Source organism: Branchiostoma belcheri, unplaced genomic scaffold (genome assembly GCF_001625305.1).
Source record: "Branchiostoma belcheri isolate BF01 breed outbred unplaced genomic scaffold, Haploidv18h27 scaffold53, whole genome shotgun sequence".
NCBI lineage: Eukaryota > Metazoa > Chordata > Leptocardii > Amphioxiformes > Branchiostomatidae > Branchiostoma > Branchiostoma belcheri.
Genome location: NW_017804165.1, coordinates 54,943 through 73,634, shown reverse-complemented (window position 1 = coordinate 73,634; position 18,692 = coordinate 54,943). Strand labels below are relative to the sequence as shown.

The window sequence follows — 18,692 nt, the reverse complement described above, 5'->3', positions numbered from 1 at the left end:
TTAGCCTAACGGCCCTTCAATTGTCTCTATGTAACAGGTTAACTTGTAATATTGTAAAGCGTAATCTCGCCCTCGTACAACGTGCCAGATTGCAGTTCATTCAAAGACTATGATCGAACGTTTACTGCTGATACACGAGCTATTACAGGAGATTTGAATCACACGCTGAAGGGGTAACTGCAAAGACTTGATGGTGCCTTTGTTGAGTGCCGTAAGCCTGTACTGTGTACGACAATCATGTTTATATTCTGTCGTCGTTACGTGGCTCTGTCTGCGCCTAAAGTTGTTGAAAGGGTTCAGCGCCCTAGCGGCCTGGGCAGGGATTACGGACCGATCCGCACAACCCATCACTATCACTACCGCTGACTCGTTCGATAAGTCTTACTGAGTGTAGAATATCTTGTACTTGTCTTGTCTAATGTCCTAACATAGGTTGTAATCACGAAATCATGCAACTGCCAGTTGTCTGGCTTAGCCAAGATAACAACAGGACGTTAGCTGGCTGTTTTACTTACTGTGCTTTGTGATCTTGTAGAGTTTGTTCTTGGGACTAAAGGAGGTTGGCATCAGATCAAGTGTATGGGGGACAAAATCGACCTTTAGGTAGCAACCAACCAAGTTATCTAATCGTATGTGGATGAAAGAACTATTGGAGATGTCGATGATGACTGTTACTGCGCCACCAGGTAGTTTCTTTTTATGTTTTGATGTAGTCATCATTTAGTCACGTATCTTACGTCGCCAACTGAGACAGTGATTTAGGTTTAGGCTTAAAAGCTCGGTTCTCAATTTGTTACTGCTGCCCGATTCAGTTCACCAAGATCAAGATGACGCTGTTTTTCTTCTTACTTCAATATATAGTGTCCTTACTATATCACTCTGAGGGCGTTTTGAGCCGCTTTGTTATTTGTGTACAAAAAACTAACATCAATAGGTCATTTCAGTGGCTACACAGTTACAAACAAACAAACGAACAAACAGTAAGGCGTGGTTCTTTCTTTCCTCTTCCCCAAGAGTATATTATGCCAAGACTGACCATGTTAACCTGGTTCAACTGTTGTTGCAGGGGAAAAGGAGCTTCATCGATCACGTAGTCAAGAGGAAGCAATTAGGAATCCGGGATTTGAAAATCAAACCGTACAGTTTTTTGGAGAGGCCTTCGGTTTAGGTGGTGCTGAACTGGTGGTCTCAAGCTTTATATCTAAATCTTACAAACCATAAATTGGTCTCTGGGGACATCTTTTCTCCCCAACATATATCAAAAATTCATTCTTGTCACCTTTCTTCACCGGCTTATCGTTTCCGTCGTCAGATATGATTTTAGTCACTTTGTTCATTACATTCGGCACCGTAGCAACGCCGTTAGGTTCTCTCATTAACTGATTCTTCTGTTATTTATTTTCATAAACACGCATTGCGCGAAGCTTGAAAAGAAGAGGAAATGGCACCAAGGCCAACCCGCAAATACCAAACCGATTTATCTTGACTACTATTTTACCAGAGGGCGTGGGACCTTATTCTAAACCGTTGATTGATCGCAGTTTGCTCCAACTATTCCCACAGAAGTGACTACCTGAATTCTGAGGCTACCTGACGTCATATGTTTACCTGAAACATGCTTATCATCAAATAGAGGCCGGGATTTTAGGAATCCGGTGATGAATAGCTGCCATGATGGACGTGCAAGAAATGCTAATTGTTCGTGGAAACTGATCATGATTTGCGTGGATGCAAATGCTCCGAAAGCTAGCTCTATCTCTCACCACGATCAGGAAGCCTGAGCAAAGATAATTGTGGTGTAGCCTCACCACTTAGTGGCACCAAACTCGCCGCAGCAAGCGGCATGACTACGGCTTAAGGCGCTCATTATACAAAATTGGCTGGATGTTTTTCCTGGAACTGTCGGAACAGTTCGCTCCTCTTACATGTCAGTACGTCGGTACGGATGCTCAACGAGGTACGAATAAACATCATCATATGTGCCTGCCTGTCCTACTACGTCACGGGAATACGTGACCTGGGAGCGCATGCAGGAAACAGTGGACACAAACGCCGTCATATTATGACATATAAGGGAACGGCGTACATTTACTTTCGGGATAAAACACGCCGTACATGTTTATGCCTGGGTGACTGAAGAGGAAGCTGAAAGCCGAAAGGCTGGCGTATGCTCAAATCGATCCGCGAAGTACAACGTAACGGTGATGGTCGCTCAAAAGCCGTTTTACCAGTAGACTGTACTGTTTGACACCATTAACCAACTCCATAAGCTCATAAAATCTACGGATGGGAACTCAGCAGTGGGAATATTGTAACCATTCTACACAGAATACCACTGAGGGATGGAAATAACATTTCGTGGCCCAAAATGTATCAACCAAGGTTACATTTAAGTGGGTACAGAAGGGATGAAATAATTGCTGCCATGAAAATGCAGAGAATTGTAAAAGGCATCCAGGTTAATTTTGGGTTGCAACATCTCATGTCACAGGATACTGGTGTGTTCCACTGATCCGAAGGACTCGATTTAGATGTCCGTACGCCATTCTGAAAAGAAAGGCGGACGCACACCTAATGAGGACATATAACAACACTCACCTGTGGGATTCTCGCTCTACAGGTGTGACAGATATCCCTGTAGGTTGTTATAGAGTCTTCGGCAGTACAGAGGATGGCTGGCGGGGAAGTGGGAAGGTGGGCAGGTAAAACCGCACTGGTGGGCACTGTGGTTCAACGGGCGCTCTTACAGGGCCGACAGATACATGTCTCATTGTTTCACATCACCTTCCTGAGCTGCCTGAACATGTAATGTATGCGCACTCATCACGGCTATTTGGTCTGCAACAAACGTTCATGGAACGTGTTGACGCCCCCTGATTAGTGTAAATGAAGAGATGACTACACAATCAACTCTGCTGTACTTGAACTGTATATGTCATCAATTATGCCAATAAGTTTCCCATTAGAGGTTATTCTGATGTTGGTATGATGCACAGGTGGTTTTGGTACATTTCAAAGTTATCTATCTTTCCCTATCTTAAAAGCATCCAATGCAATTTCAGGGTTGGCAAAACTGGAAATATTCTAAATATGGCAATCTGTATGATATTGACACATATTGCCCCTTATTACCACATTTGAAACAGTGTTTCATACTTTGGGCATTTAAAACTGCAGAAACAAGCCTCAAGATGAGTCCTTTGTTTTCTGGGTGGTATCCTAAAATCAGCCCCAGGTCTTTCCAGTAACCGTTGTTCGTAAAAATTTTCGGTCTTTCTGTTCCATGAATGTCAATAAATACATTGGGATAGTGTTCTTTCAACTCAGGATGTAGATGAGGGACTAGAATATTGACTTTGAAAATTTGGTTTCCAAGCCTTAAAAACTAAATTGTATTTTACCAGATCCACAGTCAAAGGAGCGACAATGCTGCGTCCCGAGAATGCTGTCCACGTACGTTTGTGGCCCATCGGGGAACCTGCACATCACAGTTTTTCTCCGTAGAAAGAGAAGCAATGTGTATCAGCTAGCGAACCGGACACGAAGGGGAAAAAGATCACGACATCTTCCGGCTGGCCGGAGCTGCAGCCTGTGTACGTAGCGAGTAGGTCGTTACTCACGCTCCCCTGCCCCCGCATCTGAAGGCCGAACTAGGCTAGCCTCCTGTGCAGGCCTCCGGGCGGATCGTGATACTGTTTTAGTAGAATTTTTACCGCGTTCTTTTGCCGGCCATCCTACAACCAGCCGCGCCCAGAGAAGGTTTGTACCCGCCACGGCGGCTGGTTGTTGGATGGCCTGCAAAATAACGCGTTAAAAAAGTTCTACAAAACGCAGTAAAAAAAACACCCACCCACCCGGAGGCCTGCACAGGAGGCTGGAAGTAGCGGGGCACTGCCGACCTGTGTCCAGTCGGGCAGAGAGAGCACCACGAGATCGTCGGTAAAGTTTTGACCCCATTCATACCAGACTTTTAAAACCCAGCCATGACGACCCTTTAGGATGCATAGGTAGGTGTCTTTTTTTCTAGCTGCTCAAATGGACGACCTGAGGATTTGTTAAATGTTGCCTTCATCCAATTGTCATTTTTTAAACGTCACGTTGTTCTCCTTTGCAATTGTAAAATACAAAATTTGAACAGAATATCAGAAATGATTTGAGAGGTGCTAGTCTATTTGCCATACATTCGCCAAGTAAGAACAGAGTTCACACGTAGTCAACCACTGATGTCAATGTCGACTTCAGAACTGAAGAAATGGAATTGACTGAATTGAAACCGCGTGGGAAATATTGAGCAGTTAAGTTTAAATATAAAATGAACAATATAAAACCAAGAAATCTGACGAGTTATGAAACACCAGTTCAACAGGTCCTCCAAAGTGTTTTATGTTTGTCACCCAGCAAATATGCGATTCAGAGTTGACGATTCCTAGAAATAATTAGAATATTCTCGGAAAAGTGAATAAATTGCATAGATGGGTGCGCCCCATTAATATAAATATCATTACGCATTATAAACCTCATTAATACCAGGTGGTTTGGATGTTACCGATCAAATAGTCAAGACGTTTCATTGGAACTTTCAGCACCTTACTGGACCCAACAAGCAATCTGTATCTGTATCTGTATAGCCAGTATAACCGCCCTTCAGCGTAACACACCAGCTTCGCAGGCACGCGGCACGGCAGCAGCTAGCTACATTACACCGAACGACTTGTTACACCTATCCCTTGAACATCTAACTCTAAACATTGTTTAAAGCTATCCAATGATAATGCCCTACATTTAAGATAATGTACCAAAAGAACAACAGGTATCTAGTTTGGGAACAGTACAAGTAAGTGAATAATAACTAGATGTAGAACATGTCATGATTGATTATAGATGCGGTTTGTACCCTACCTGAGCGGCCCCTACTCTACTCCTGCACTCCTGAAACAGCCCTCCCCTCGCCCTCCCCAAGATGACAGGCCCAGCGCCGCGCACATTCAGCAGACATTTCCGAGAATGGTAGCAATTTGGAACCTTTCAAATGCTTATGAAGGACACGAGAGCCATTCAAATGTCCACTATCGTCCCGGCGTGCAAGCCACTAGAGTGTGTTATGCCTACATTTGACAGTAATGTAGTACCCATACCGTGATTTTTAATTTCGGCGAGCCGCGATGCAATTTGTCACTGTGTATCATGTACGTGACGATTTTTAATTACTTTTGCTTTCAATCAAATAAAGCATGCCTCGCTAATTTGAAATGGTTCATGTCAGCGGAAGAGCTCAGACTTTGAGCAACAATATTTCTGTTCTGACGGCAACGTCACCAAAGTGAGCATGCTGGACTCCAAGAGATACATTTGTACGGGTATGAGGCTATGTGTTTGGGGAGAGCCACACCCTACGCACGTTAAAGAACCCACCACACTTATCGAAAAGAGTAGGGGACCTTCCCGATGTGAGTGGTTCAAACCTTACAGTCTGGTCTCAGGTTTGACATCTTGAAGAGGTGATAGTCACCTGTTATGTCAATCCTCCCACAAAAATGTGGTATATCTTCATAAATAAAAAAATATTGGCAAGCGGTGGTCAGGAGGTCCATCGACAGAGAGGGTGCATGGGGTCGAGCGACAGAAAGAGAAAGCGAGAGAGATAGAAATTATACATGCAGACTGGGTGTCGGCGACAAATTGGAAATTAAAGCACTCCAGGCCTGGTCAGACCAATTTTCCAAGAAAAATCGCGCGAGTGGGGAATATTGGTTCGTCCTACAATCCACTTTGTCGTTACGGTCGGCAGAGATAACACACTTCGTGTTTCCTCCTTTCCTCACAGGATGTTACTCCGGAAATATAGTTACCTGTTTTTATCTAACTAGACATCGCTGATTCTGTGCGGCGTGTTACCTCTGATCTGCATAATGTAGTCAGCGGTGCACCATTCTGTGCGCGAGCCGCGTTGATTGCTGTACGAGCTTCTCCGCTACCGGAGCAGAAAGAGCAAATTAAAGCAATTACAGCGAACACGGCGCTCTGGGCGGGCGGGAGGCGGCGGGCGGTGACGTGGCTGGCATCGGGAAGTTGTAGGGTGGAAGGAGATACGCTAAAATAAGTCTGCAAGAGACAACATATATAAAGAACGAATTAAGACTAGCAGAAAGTTTGTGTAGCTCACCTTGCAGTGCAAGAAGGGATTTTTCTATAAACCCGACCACAAAAAGACGGGGGGGGGGGGCAAAAAGCTTGGGGGTGGGGGAATTTTCCTCCAGTGAGACAAGAGAAAGACGTTGAAAGCTTGCACGCCCTGCTTTTTGGTAAAATTGAACCAAATATGAAAAAAATTTTAAGACGTGGGGGGGGGCATCTCCTGTGGTAATGATACCTTCAGCGCTCCTACGTTACTTCAAGCACTTCAGATCATAACGTGTTTTTACAGCTACATATTCCGACCGGACGAACACTGCCCCCTTGCGGTGCTGTTCTCAACTGCAGTTGTCGTTAGCTCTTGGAAGATGCGAAGGTTGGTCAAATACGAACGCTAGGATAGTTGAAAAGAGAGGTGCCAATCTACCAACAGTAAGAAATGGCTAAGTGTAATCGCCCTCTGTAATAAGATTAAGTTCAGAGCCTCTATAGATAACGCAGCAGTGTATTTTAAGTCCCATCGGTAAAGACCATCACGTACTAGTGATACATTTGGCAAAGGCAATGTATTTCATCCACGTTCCCGCTGACGCTTTCTTTAAGACTCCCTCTATAGCAGAGACAATTCCCAGTATGATGACGTACATACTACACCACACACGCTAATGGCACGGGTTACACTTTTCATGACTTCCCTCACACTAGCGCTTATATTACCTCTAATCATTGAATTTACTTTGAACCTTTTATCCCTGGGTGGGTCCTGGGTCTCATTAGTTCAAGGTGACTTGTGATTTTCCACGGCTTTAAGTACGGTGAAGTACCATTCTACAGGCTTCAGTAACTGTAAACGGAACGAGGTGCTTCCAGGCGGCTTAGCTGGCCCTGGCTTTACTTGATACTCTCACGTGTTAACCTTAGATTGACTCCCGCGCACGTTACGCAGATTTCAATCATTTCTCGACTCAAGCAACTGTATAGAATCTTTCATCACGGCGGTGAAACAGTATTCATCTTAACGTTCTCGTTCGTACATTTTTACCCACCGTTTCCGAATCCTTCAGGGAGCACAAAATGTGATTAGACATCGAAGGACAAACAAACATTGAACGTAGTACCTACCAGACAAGCAAGGAGGTTAAATGTAAAGCTCCTTGAGTTAAGATACCCTGTATAAGATTATAGACGCAGAGGTCTTCCTTTGCTTCATGTTCCCAATACCTTCGGAATAAGCCTTTAAGGATTCATCTCTTAAAGCAGAGTCTTCATCTCTTTACTACAGTCTGTCTACAAAGCAAGGCAGGCAAACCAAGGCTAAGATATGGTTTTTCAACTTATATTAATGCCGCCACCAACACAGGAGACAATACAATATTCATTTTCACCTGAGCGAAGTGAGGAAACTCGTGTAAAGTGCCCTTGGCAAGATCGTTGGCATGTCAGGACTCGAACCCGGGACATCTTGGTTCCGAGTCGCGCACTCTGCCAGATATGTGTTTAAGAAACTTCGAGGGGATAGAATTGTCACACCTGAAGTGGATCCCTGTATGTATGCATGTTTCCATCTCATGACCATGCACTACACAGAGCCAGCTGTATGGTAATGTGCCCACGATCAGCACCCCGCAACGGCAGAATATTCAGGCAGTTATTGAGTGAAATGCGTAACACGTTATGTAATGTGATGCTACTCATGTAGATAAATCTGAATGTCGTTGAATGACAGGAATATTGTCGAGTAACGGTTTTAAGTAGATGTTGTAAAAGAAATAAAGTCTTTCATTCTTCTTCCGAATGGTTATTAGGAAAAGGTGTGTGCTTCAGAGTTGTCCTGTACTCTCTACCCGCGCACACCCCCACACCCCGGGTGGTTTGCATTGACTGATGCAGCGTGTCATGTTGTGTGCATATCTGTCGTACGCATGTCAGGGGACGAATTTTCAATTTGTTCAGCGTCCTTTCACGGAGAAACCTCAAAGGAAGCAATTAAGTCAGCGTAATTGGGCTCAAGACGTCATCATATGCTGTCATGCGGTCACCGTTTCAAAAGTGAAATATCTGATCCTAGTAGAGGCCCCTTATGAGCGGATATTGGTTAGTGAACAAATACTCGAAAGGTAACATCTGCAAAGCAAATGCATGATGTTTACCTTCGCATATGGTCTGCTCTGCTAGTTCTTACTCAAACACATTCATATATATGGTGACAGGAGTCTAAATCCCTCCTGCTATGAAATTGCAACATGATGTAACCCAACGCTAGCTACCATGGTGACAGACGTCTGGTTCAGGTCATTGACTTTATTTGTTTGGAGAAGAAGAATAGGAAGAAAACGTTAACATTTTCATAGTATGATTAAGATAAAAAGTATTCAAAATGCAATTGCGGACATTTAGCAACACTAATCAAGAATCACATCAAAATGTAAAAGAAACTGAATTGTTTACCTCAAAAGCAAATCAGAGATTTTGACAGATTGTATGCTAACCAAGCATCACTCATCGTGTTATGGTAATGTAGTAAATTGTAGTTTGTTAACATGTCGCACAAGGGCCTCATTCACCCCGCACAAGATTGACTTGTTACTGATACGATCTTTGAAACACATCTTTCCCTGATCAGCACGTTTGTTTTCACTAAGAAAGGTATTCTAATCAGAGTGTGTATGTCTCAGGTTTGCAACCTGTTATCCACGCAAATCCACGCGAAAGCCACCGTGTCAACCGTCCTCACTAAGGAACTGACACGATCATCATACTCGGAAAATCTGAATCTCTACATGAATCTGTATCTGATTGCAAATAAAAATCTCGAGTGATTGCCACAGATTCTAATCAGAAAGTTCGGAAATTCACGACTTTCTCTACAATGATCTTCTCGGTGATCAACAGGCAGCAATGTTACCAAGACGATTTTGGAGCGATAATATAAACCAGGAAAGTAAAGGACAGTGACTCATCGGAGAAAAAACGCTCCTGCGTAATGTACCTTGGAATAAAATTAAATAGATTACAGTATATCACTGACAGGATATTGAATTTTTTCTCTCACAAGCATATTTCGGTAGTCTACACCTTCCTCAGGGTTAGATTGAAAGGACTGCCGAATTGTTTGTGTGAAACAAAGCCCTAAAACCTTATGTGGTCTACCAGCCTAAAGAATCTATTCACGTATGTATCACTGGCATTTTTCTCACACAAAGATAGATTACATCTTGAATGCTGAGACTATGTTGCATACGCTGAAGTCAACTTGCCTGCTCTAAGTGCTACACATATAAACTGCGGCATGTCGAGAAAGGTCATTGATTGATAGTTCGCCTGCAAGTTTCCTCTATTATTTTCCGCGAAACCTTTTTAAATCTAACCTTATGGGGACAGTGGAACCATCAGTTATATCTTTTCCCGGCCTAAGAGGACTTCCTCGATCTCGTAGCATTTCCTTATCACAAGCGTGCAGAAGCGGCTGTCAATGATTGCCACAGCCGGGAGACTATTAAACAACGCGCGATAGGCAAGGCTATTACCGACGCCTTCTCCAAGCCGGGTGATAAATACCCAGAGAAGGGCGAAGACTGAAGTCCTGCCGCTGAACTACAAGTTATGACTATTCATCACCGGCATGATGGGTGTCACAGAGGATGGAGTCGGACGGATGATGTCAGTCGGTTAATCCCCAAAGCCCATAGAAAATTACTTCCGTAGAGCCTACTGTGCGCGGTACATTGATGTACAATATTACCACACATATCACCGAGTCCCGAGCGATAAGTGACACTGGAAATTATGAAGTCAGTAATTTGTAATGCCAAACACAATCAGATAATAGCGTCTCAGCTAAGCAGAAAAACAGGGTATAATGGCCCGGAGCTGGGCGGAAGTCTGAAGTAAACAGCTTTCGTCAGGTAATCTTCATAAAACACCTTGAGATGTGTTCATGACTTAAGCACAAAAAGCAGGAAAGGGTTTTCAGGTTTCTCTCGAATGTGACAGGTTGATGTGTTGTGGGATCAACGAGAGGTTATATTCATGGCGCACGGAAACGACTCGCAGTTTGAATATGTAAGAAAGAAATGAGCTGATGTACATCTACATTATCTAGCGTTATCCCTTAAGGGCTTCCTAAGTTTAGATTGTCATCTTTGATAAAAGTATGTCATAAACAAACGTGTTTCCTGGATTACTTTGTCTGCATACTGTGATTGAGCTCTCTTGGCTCCTCTTAAAACACCTTCGTTTTCTGAGGCTTGTTTTGTCACTTTACTGGTACCTTTTAAAAGGCTTTATCACGTTCTTATAATCTTGACACTTCTTCTTTTTTATCATTTCACTGTGCGCGCCTTGCAACCCCAGGATATAACTTCAACTGATCAAAGCAGATCATCTGGTAACTAATCTAATGCTGGAGGCCACCGACAAGGAACAGCAAGTTATTTTTCTGATTCCTGTCCTGATTATGGTACTTCATATGCAATACGAGTTTCTCAAGCAAGGAGATATTGTGGAAGAGCACAAAGATAGTAGGGATATGATAATCAGGCTTCCAGAGAGCCTTGAGGTAGTTCTTTAACACTTATTTGAACACGTACACCCATTAAATACATTGCGCGGCCGATGTAACATAAATCATGAACAACGGCCTGGCAGTCCTTAAGATATCAAGTTATTATGCGGGCTTTCGATGCTTAGAAAAGTTTCCCAACAAGTTATTTCTATCAAAACGTCTGAAGGCCTCTCAAGTCAAATAGTTGGCTATCCCTACTCTCCAAGCAAAGGTTAGTTTGAAGACTGTTACCTTTACATGCGCCCCGTTTTTTCTGTCACTACTGGTGAGGGTAGCGACAGAAAAAAACGGCATATGTAGAATGGTAACAATCTTCCGCACCAACCTCTGCTTGGAGACTAGTCTACCCCTACATGCCTCGAGAGACAGACAAACCAGACGTAAACGCTGATTAGGCATTAGTCTCTATCAGACTCCAATGGTTGTTGTAAAAATAGTAGAAATTTGCTAAATAGATGGATAATATCCCAAAGGGGTCGCAACTAGTCTTTGGCCGGCTAACTCCTCTGAGATATTATTCAGTCTACTGAGCCAATTTCTACTATTTGTACAGAAACCCATCGGAGTCTGGTAGAATGCTGATGGCATATAGGCTGATGGAAACAGGACAGAATTACCTCACATACAGTGGTGTTTGGGATGTTTCCAACAGTAACTGAGTTATCGGTAAAAAAAATGTGTTCTCAATGTATATATATATCAACAGATATAACGTACCACGCGAATTGAGAGAGAGAAAGAATGAGAAAAGAAAGTCTCAACTAAGGCTATGGTGAAGGTAAAAAAGTGACAAACAATCGGTTAACCGTATGGAAGAAAGGAATTTTAAGAAAAGCAAAAAGACATTAAAGAAATGCAATCACAGCATGCAGACACGGGTACTAGGCTGCTAGTAAAGTCTACGGTAATCCTGGAAATTCGTTTGTTTTATGACATACGGTTATCATAAGGTAGTTTAAATTTCATGGCTGAGCTCGGACGCCCTAACTCCCGCGGCCTCAAAGAGACTCCCGCCGGGAAATGTTTGTATGATGGATGACTATCTGTAACTCGGGTCGCGCTACTCTCTGAAATGTTCTCCCAGGAGTCAAGTGCTAAAGTCAAACTTAGTACGCTTAACATTTTCCCTTCGTTATCTGCCGGCGTCCAGCTGTGATGAGCCCTTCACGCGGGGCCACGCGGCGGCGCATTCGTCACCGCGGATGACGGACGCTCCAGGCGCCGCGGGCATAGCCTCCTTCCGCAGACTTGTTAGGGGTGAACGTTATTTTTTCTGTGAGCGACGCGAGTAATATGCCGTGAAAACTGTTGGAGCGCGAAACCTTCTCTCCATGACAAAAACTCCCTCGGCAGCAAAATCGTCCCTCCGCGGCATATTTATATATAATACTCGCGTCACTCATAGAAAAAAAATTAAGTTCTACACCCAGCAAGTCTGCGAAGGAGGCTACCGCAGGCCGGCCAAGGGGAAAGGTAGCAGGCTATCAATTCCGTCGTCACGCTTGTGGAATGGCGAAGCTCTTCTAGCTGTCTTCACGCCCTGTTGCTTTTCATCCAGGGAACGAAATCCAACAAGATGAAGGCAAAACGGAGACATGTGTAGAAAATTCGCGTGGGGAGCGACAACACCTGCCTCCCACTCCGCCCAGAAGCCAGAGGTTTAGTTTGAAGTGTGTTGAGATGCCGCTAGAATAGCAAAATTATCTTAGGAGAATGTTTTGCAACTTCATGTGGACTAAATCAAATGAGATGGTTGTCAAGTGTCCGCTGTTTATGACTACAAAACTGGCATTTTCATGAAAAAAGATATACAGTACTAGTATGATATTCCAGCTGAAGTGGAAATGGTAGGAAATATCATAATTTCAAGAGATGTTTTACCAACTAGACTTTACCAAATACCAAATACTGTTACAGTTTTATTTTAAAAAAATCAGCCTCGCAGGATGAGGTACAACAAGCTTTCTGCTAGACGGGTGGCCAATGAACGTGTACAGAAGATGTCTTCCAAGAAACGTATGCTTTTATTACTCACAGGCCAGGCATTCTGACCTTTGGCAACCGCTATCTTCGCCTCAGACTCCGAACAGAAAGGGCAGATTAGGGCGTGGAGGCTCTGGGCTAGAACGAACCATCACTGAGGGTCTCTCAGGGATTATGCGTATCGACTCGAGGATCGTAAACTCATCAAACCATAGTCTTGTCCGTGACGTGCCCGGAATGATGACGGCAAAGGAAGCTAAGATAATAGAATAAACGTCGATCGATGGACAAGAGAGCCGAACGATTTTAAATTTGCTCTCTGTGTTGAAGGATTTGCTGTTGTTATCGAACTTGCAGTCGGCTAACGTTTCCTAATAAAACAAGGCAGAAGACCGTCAGCGTGACGATAGAGCGAAGATACGCGAAGAGGTGTTCCATATGGAGCGGGAGATATCTTCATGTGTATAAGGATAAATCAGACGTGCTTTATGATGCGTGAACATCTCGCCGGGCACTCTGTGATATCAACACAGCTGGCGCCTTCATTGATGGTGGTAGAAATGCTCACACAGGGATTAGAACTGGTAGGTGTTTGACAGTCATCGCGGATTGGGAGCTGGGTGGGTGCCAACACCAGTAGCTCTGACGGCTGGACGTAGCGGAGGCAGAAACACGTATCAGATCATCATGCTCCCATCTCGCCGTGTGACGTGACAAGATAATACACAGTCGCTTCTTTAAACATCATTGAGCACGAACATCACTATCAGGACATGGCGTGCGTTTACAAGTATCTGATCTACGCACTCGACAGTGTAAACGATGTGCAGGATTCCGTGTTCAAACACGGTGATGAAAACGCATACCTGCCTGCAGTCACCGTTACAGTTCTGTACTGGGCGTTTTTACGGTCATTTTACCGCCACCAATATTGAGGCAAAATTGGATCACTGTCACCTCCCCCAGTAAAGTCTTTAATCTTTATCGATATACGGCCAATGATGAATGTGCTGCGCTCTTATGAAACGTCATTGGTATTGAAAATGTTTGCAGAGGTCTCTCATGAAAAGACATCTATCATTGATGATTTCAAAGTGATATGTGGACCAGGTGGCGAAACATGGAGGTTGGTTATATGTGGTATTTTCTAGAAAAGTACCATTTATTCATCTATTAGCACATACCGGACATATTAGCACATAGTGGGAAAAAAGCCGTAAAGGCTTGTTTGATCTCCTTTTTACAGTTTTATCAAATGAAATATAAACTAGAGTTCCACGATCTCATACCTTCGCCAAATGATGTTAGCCTTTATAAATAAGAAATATACTAATCACCCTGATTATGCAGATAGGATCCTCGATTGCATGAATTATATCAGTCTGTTGATCATATTCTACACCAAAAGACAGTCTTATCTTAACAAAGAATGCCATTATAGCATTTCCTCATAAATTATGCAAATGTGGTCCTTATTTGAATAAGTTATGTTTAATTATGTTCACCTTCACTTAACTTTCAAACATCCCAAGTATGAAATTTCAGGCAGTTACCACTATGCAATTATAACATTTTCTCATTAATTATGCAAATTAAGTCTTCATTTGCATAATCGATATTTGCCTGTGTTTTTCTCGTTCTTAATAACATATGTTACAAGCTTGAACTTCCTATCATGGTATGCAGCTGATTTATAGAATTTCCTCATTAATTATGCAAATTACATCAATATTTGCATAATTGTAATATCATTATGTCAAGCATCACTCAAGCTACCTACATACCAAAAATCACGATGATCCATCAATCGGTTCTTGAGTTATCCTCTTTTAAACATTTGTCCTTTAAACCCCCCTGCAGTTCTAGAGCAAGCAACTAGGGGGCTCAAACTCATGTCACTTCATCCCCAGCACAAGAGCTACCTGCCATCCAAATTTCGTCACCCTAGCATGTCTGGATCATGAGATATCAAAACCGGAAGTTCAGCTGCAGTACCATGACAAGCCGCCAGGGGGCCCAAAATCTAATCATTTTGAGGTCTCATCAAGACCTACCCACCTACCAAATATCAAGATAATCCATCTAAGCTTTCTCGAGTTATGCTGTTGACAGACAGACAGACAGACACACACACACACACACATACACGAACGCCTCTGAAAACATAACCTTCTTGGCGAAGGTAATAACAATAAAGAAGAAATGGAAAGGCAATAAACAAATACAATGAAAAAAAATGAATCAATTAAACAAAATAATCAAGTAATGAAACAATACGGTGAACCAACAAGACTCGGTACCAGTACTTACATTTGAACGTACTGAAGGATAGATATATTGATATTGCAATTGTGAGAAGGCACGGGGATGACTATAGAGGCTCCTGCAGTCAGTGTCCAACTTTAAATAGACAGCCAAAGTTCTTCGGGGTGAAATTGAAATTCCGTCCATCCGTCAGGTGTTCCAGCCGGAAGTACCGGACTCTTCCTTTAAGACCACTTTCCATTAACGTCTGCAGCGGATTTACGGGTTTCAGGGGAGCGTCTCAAAGACATCCAATGCAGCTTTTAAGGCTCTCTAAACCCGATTTTCCAAATTCAATATTGTAGTCATTTATCTACATACTGAGTTGAAACCACACTATCCCAATGTATGTTGACCCTCATGGAGCACAAATACCCAAAATTCTGAAAATGGTTATTGGAAGGGCCCTGGGCTGATTTTTAGGGTACCACCCATAAAATGAAGGACTCATCTTGGGGCTTGTTTCTCTAGTTTTGAATACCCAAAGTATGAAATACTGATTGAAATGTGCTAATGTGAAGCAGTATGTGTCAATATCATAAAGATTGCCTTATGCAGAATATGTCCAGTTTTGCTGCTCTGAAATCGCATTGGATGCCTTTAACGTCTGCACCAGATTTACGAGTTTCACGGGAACGTCTCAAAGATTAAGGTTCATGGAAGAACAGTATAACCAAAATGGAATGAAAGTTTCTTGCAAATGCTTGCCCGAGGGTTAATTGCAGGTACAAACAACTTGTATGAAAAAAAATACAATGGTATGAGAGACTTCGTCTAACATATATTACATTTTACAACATAGGTGGTACTAATTTTGTTGGGTTTGATTTCTTCTTTTGATGCAGTGGAAGACGAATTTACCCACTTCGTCTATAATATGTGGATTCTTTGATTTTGAGACGGGAGAATTATGGTCACAGACAAGGCAGGATCATAAAGTAGTTCGATGAAGGAGCGAGTGTAATACTGATTCACTTGAGCAGCGGAGGAACACGGGCTGCTACGTCCCTTCCCGTTCTTTAGGGATGTAAGACGGCAAAACTACTTCCCTCATAGCTAAGACTTAAGCTGGGGAAGAATGTATAAGTTCGTTCTCGGGGATATCCAGGGTATTTTATGGATCCCATTAAAATACATTTGGCGTCGGTCTGTTGCGAGAGCGACTCGGGAGGGCCAAAGGCCTTCAGCGGTAAGCTTACGAATATGCCACACGTCGACCCTTGACGTCCGAAGATGATACTTAACTTGATCCAAGGGCAGCCACCATGAGAATTCTACTTCAGGAGGCGCCGCGGCATCCTTAATAGGGCGGCGAGGGAACCGTTATCACTCACTCTGCTTTCGAGGGCTCTGTTTGTACAACACTACGGCCACACATTTGTCATGTACTCTCAACATATGAAACCAAAACCTTGAGATCACCAAGAATCGTCTGGATGACGCTGTGCGCAGTAGATGGTTTAGTGTCCAGATAGATCTAGAACTTGGGAGTGGTTTGCATCAAACGGACCTTTATGTGGATCACGATAGAGCACACTTTAACGGAAGTTTTTTGTGTGCTTATCTTATTACCTGAATGTCTAACCTTCGCCGACCTATTGCAACGGGTTTGCGTCTTTGCTACTTTATGGGGCTTTGGGAGACCTTGAGCGAGACCCTACCTGAATGAAGCCTGTTATCTGTAGTATTATAGGCACGACAGTTTCACCAATCCTTTGGTCGCCTGCTCACTGGATAACTCTGGGCCAGTATGTGCTATCGGTCTGGCATCCAGGCTAATCCTTTGGCCATGTGAAGTACTACAAAGGGAGAAATTAACGCCGTTGAACATGTTATCTGACGCAGGCCCGCAGCTGTAAAACGCGCGGTCGTCTTGACGTGCAATTACCGCCCATCACCGGCGGATCGTTAGGCATAGGGAAAAATGTTGTGTTTCCTGTTTCCATCCTGAAAACATTAGGGTCGGTAGGTAGGGATTATCTTTTTTATTGGAATTTGGTGATCTCTAGTGATCCAAATGATGTAATACAGTTTAACAAAGTAAAACCTGCATGAGGACATTTTCAGGGTACCACCGATAGAATAAAGGACTCATCTTGGGGCTTGTTTCTCCAGTTTTGAATACCCAAAGTATGAAACACTCATTGAAATGTGCTAATGTGAAGCAGTATGTGTCAATATCAATAAAGATTGCCTTATGCAGAATATGTCCAGTTTTGCTGCTCTGAAATCGCATTGGATGCCTTAAAACGTCGCAGCAGATTTACGAGTTTCACGGGAACGTCTCAAAGATTAAGGGGGTTCATGGAAGAACAGTATAACCGAAATGGAATGAAAGCTTATTGCAAATGCTTGCCCGAAAATTAGGGTTGGTAGGTAGGGATCATCTTTTTTTATTGGACTTTGGTGATCTCTAGTGATCCAAATGATGTAATACAGTTTAACAAAGTAAAACCTGCATGAGGACACTTACATTTTCAAAGTCAATTTTGGAAAACTGATTATACAATGTTTTATCACTGAGGTGTCAGATCATGGAGCAAGGAATGGTCAATCAGCTCGGCAAATTCATGTCCCTTACAGGGGTCCACAAATTAAAGGCTAGGTTCGGCATTTTTTCTAGAGTCGGTCGGGAAACAGGAAACACAATTTTTGTTCTTAGGCCTTATTTTAGGCCCCGTGGCTTATCTGCCGGCCCCAGAAGGGGGCAGCGCCCAGGCCGGCAGCCCGCCTGCCGAACCCACGGACACGGAAAATAGCTTCCCGCTGAAGACATCATAACCGCTTCCGAGTTAATGGGATGTTATAAAACAAACCCGGGAACGGTGAAACTGTTGGTGCTGGGGTGACGTCAGGACCTCATTCCGTGTGGTTGACGGTCGGTTTTACACATTATACAACCTGAACTCTGCCGATCTAATTTCATGGGTTAGTTTTCTGCACACTACTCTCATTTTTTTGCACTCGGGCGTGTCATATGGTACACAAAATACCTCCAGTTAAATCTCTGAATGTGAATCTGAATATATATGGTCGCGCGGAGGGTTTCTGACTTTCAATACAACGGATAAGACTGATCTCCACAAACGATATCCTTAAGAAGTAACGATTCACTGAGGAATTAAGGTGATGTAATGCTGAGGTAATGGGGGCCCGACTGGGCTGTTTGTATGAACGAAAAATTAACTTTAAAAATTCTTATCAGGAATATACACAACTAGTACTAATGATTATCTTCAAAAGTTTTTTGTGTGTTTTTGTAGTCTTTTATATGGAACTTCTCGTTCCCGAAAGTTGCCCGGCCGGGCCCCGGTTCGGAAATATGACCTCAGCATAAGCGGTATAGTTCTTGTAAGGTCTCTTTATGACAGGCGCTTGTAGTTGACCTGAGTAGTTCCCGCAGTATCCATCTTCCCTCCTGACCTTTACACAACATCACAGTCCATTTCGCCTGAGGTTATCTGCCGGAGACAATCTACCGCTGATGCTCCCGGTTAGGCCATGTTGATTTGATTATATGGATGACATCCGCCCGCGCATGAATTTTCGGCCGTTTCAAAAAAAAAGTTTTACAACCATACTGTAAATCGTACACAACAATTGCAAAATGAGCAAAAATATACTGTAAGTTACAAAAAAAACATACCAATGTCGTAGAATGCCAAAATCAAACGAAAAAAGACGAAATTGTAAAGAAATGAACTTGAAG

The 18,692-nt window shown here is 43.1% G+C and overlaps 1 protein-coding gene across 4 annotated transcripts in view; it reads right to left on the bottom strand.

Moving 5' to 3' along the window:
* LOC109481023 (probable 3',5'-cyclic phosphodiesterase pde-5) overlaps window positions 1-18,692 on the bottom strand; it is a 73,724-nt gene that overhangs the window by 37,654 nt on the left and 17,378 nt on the right. The window contains exon 1 of one of the 4 annotated variants that reach the window (XM_019783500.1): window positions 4,900-4,949. The exons of 2 other annotated variants lie outside the window; for them this stretch is intronic. The gene's annotated coding sequence lies outside the window, so the exon portion shown is untranslated. Of the gene's footprint in view, window positions 1-2,598; window positions 2,869-4,899; window positions 4,950-18,692 lie in introns of those variants that run through there. One more of the 4 variants, XM_019783499.1, reaches the window with a different exon arrangement.